At 42.0% G+C, this 2,885-nt stretch overlaps 1 pseudogene; it reads left to right on the forward strand.

Moving 5' to 3' along the window:
* Positions 1–1,631: 1,631 nt before the first annotated feature.
* On the forward strand, positions 1,632–2,185 carry LOC108352863 (60S ribosomal protein L17 pseudogene; annotated as a pseudogene).
* The last annotated feature ends 700 nt before the right edge of the window (positions 2,186–2,885 follow it).

A 2,885-nucleotide genomic window follows, 5' to 3' on the forward strand; every position in this document is an offset into this window, starting at 1 on the left:
GAGGCTGATTACTGACTCTTCTGTTTCCAACTGGAGGCGTATGATTCTCAGAGTGACAGCATCTTCAAAACTTGACAGACACCTCAAGGACCCCCTTGATCAAAGTATGCACAAGGCCACCCAAAAGGACAGGAGGCTGGCACTTCTTTAAATTTAGATCATATTTGCAAATTGTTACAGCTTGCTACTAAATCTTGCTACTAAGTGACTGTGTGAAACAAATTGAGTCTGAGCTCTGCTTTTCTCTTAAGTAATTAGGAGATACCATTTTCTACCATAAACAACCTGAGTCGTAAATGACTCGATTGAGGTCAGTTTGAGAAGTAAGGGTAAGGTCTTCTGGCAGGTCTGAAATATTCCCGAACAATAGCACCCAGACATCACCTATTTATCAGAGGAAGCTGATTGGATTACGTGTTCCAGACAAATGAAGCTCACGTGTGCTATTATGAAATAAGCCAAAACTAACCTGTACAACACAACTGTGGAGAAACGAGAGCAGCAGCTGCAGTCATTCTACAGATCACTGTGGCACGATATACATCAAAGATATTCTATGGGCCTTTTCGAAAATTCAGTGCTAGTTTAAAACTGTAAGAAATGTGAAGGCTGGCGAGGCGACTCAGCAGTGGAGAGTTCTGATCTTCCAGAAGACCTAAGTTTGGTCCCCAGCACCTGTGTTGGGCAGCTTACAACAGCCCATGACTTCAACTTCAGCTTCAGGGGTTTGACATGTGTCCTCTTCTGGCCTCTGTGGGCACCGCACTCACACTACACACACACACACACACACACACAATCAGAATGAAAAGTAAGTCCAACAAATTTGATAATCTTGTGCTCAATTGGCTTCAAGTACAAAATCATTAGATTATTTCCAGAAATAGAAAACTTGGAAAGGACCTCATATAATTCCCCTAGAAAGTCCTAAGGAGAAGCTGTCATTATTGGGGCTGATTTCCTCCAGTCAACTGCACAAATCCCAAGCTTTGTATGACTTACTAGATAGTTATTGATTTAAACATACATTTGTTTATAGAAAACATTTAAAGAACTAAAGCATGTATGTTATCCGTATGTGTAGTCTGTTCTGGCCTGAACAACAAAGTTGGACGAGCAAGTGAGAACTTTAGCGTAAGGACCTCAAGGGTTCAGATCTTCATTCTTCTCTCATCTTTTAGGATTATTCTAAGCTACTCTATTCTGAGGGACCTTGATAATGAGTCTGTTAGCATAGGAAAGTTGATGGTAAAGTTTTCTAAATATCAGCCACATTAAGTTTCGCCCAGAGTATATAAAGTACCTAATGGATACAGTATTGGACGCCCCTCATGGCCCACCTTGTTAAAGAGCCACATCGCATTTAGAAATCTGCTGCAGCAAAATCAAATCAAGTGAATCATGGATATTCTAGGATCCTGTTGGTTTCCATCCTCAGCCTCCTTTTTGGGAGCATGGATGAGTTTGAGAAACGGATCAAAGCTAACTTCCTGTGACTGGAAAAATGCACAAAGCCTACCTTATACACAATTACAAAGGATTCTCTGCTCCTCATGACCCTCAAGCTAGAAATTCCCATTTTAAAACTAAGAGACGCCCTTTCTGTAAACGGCCAGAGGTGACCTGTGAAGATGGTTCGCTACTCCCTTGACTCAGAAAACCTCACAAAATCATGCAAATCAAGAGGTTCAAACCTTCGTGTGTGCTTTAAGAATACCAGGGAAACTGCCCAGGCAATCAAAGGTATTCATACCCGCAAAGCCACCAAGTATCCGAAGGATGTCACTTTAAAGAAGCAGTGTGTGCCATTCCGGTGGTATAATGGTGGAGTCGGTAGGTGAGACCAGGCCAAACAGTGGGGCTGGACACAGGGACAGTGGCCAAAAAAGAGTGCTGAATTTCTGCTGCACATGCTTAAAAATGCAGAGAGTGATGCCGAACTGAAGGGTTTGGATGTAGATTCTCTGTCATTGAACACATCCAGGTGAACATGGCACCTAAGACACGCCAACGAACCTACAGAGCTCATGGCCGGATTAACCCATCCATGAGCTCCCCCTGCCACACTGAGATGATCCTCACTGAGAAGGAACAGATTATTCCAAAGCCGGAAGAGGAGGTTACACAGAAGAAAAAGATATCCCAGAAGAAACTGAAGAAACAAAAACTCATGGCATGGGAATAAATTCAGCACAAAATAAATGCAGATAGAGTAAAACAAAATAAAACAAAAACAACAAACAAAAAAAACCCAACCAAACCGCAAAAAAACCCAAAACTCAAAAAACAAACAAACAAACAAACAAACAAACAAACACCCAAAAAACTAAGAGTCAAGCCAGGAGCTGAGGAAGGAATATCACCCAAAGCTGTAAGCCAGCCTGATCTACACAGCGAGTTTCAGGCCAGCCAGGGCTTCAAAGTGAAAACTTGGGGGATGCAGTGGGAAAAAACGTTGGCTCGTTTGACAGTGCCCGTTTTCACTTAATTGCTAAATTAGTAAGCATTTTACTAACACTACTGAATTTCAGACTAAATTAGTCTTATTTTAAGCATCAGTAAACTTAAACTGAATTCTCCTCCCAGTTTTCCAAGCTGTTAAAACAGGACTTCCTGCCTCACATTGGTTAAGCTCTCAAAGCGGAAGTTTCCAGGTATACTTCCCTTTGTTAGTCTCCAGAGCACAGTCACGGAGACGTGAGCAGATTGAAGCCCAGGACCTTAGGAAAACGAACATTTGTCTAAATGCTGCAGGTTACATGGCGTTGTAGAATACATTTCTAGCTATAGTTACACACTTGAAAACAGCCAGCAAACAGAACAGAGTCCCACACCTTTTTACTTACTTGGGACCGGTCCAAGCACTCCTACAATGGTAATGAAAT

The sequence above is a fragment of the Rattus norvegicus genome, chromosome 14 (assembly GCF_036323735.1).
Source record: "Rattus norvegicus strain BN/NHsdMcwi chromosome 14, GRCr8, whole genome shotgun sequence".
NCBI classification, from domain to species: domain Eukaryota; kingdom Metazoa; phylum Chordata; class Mammalia; order Rodentia; family Muridae; genus Rattus; species Rattus norvegicus.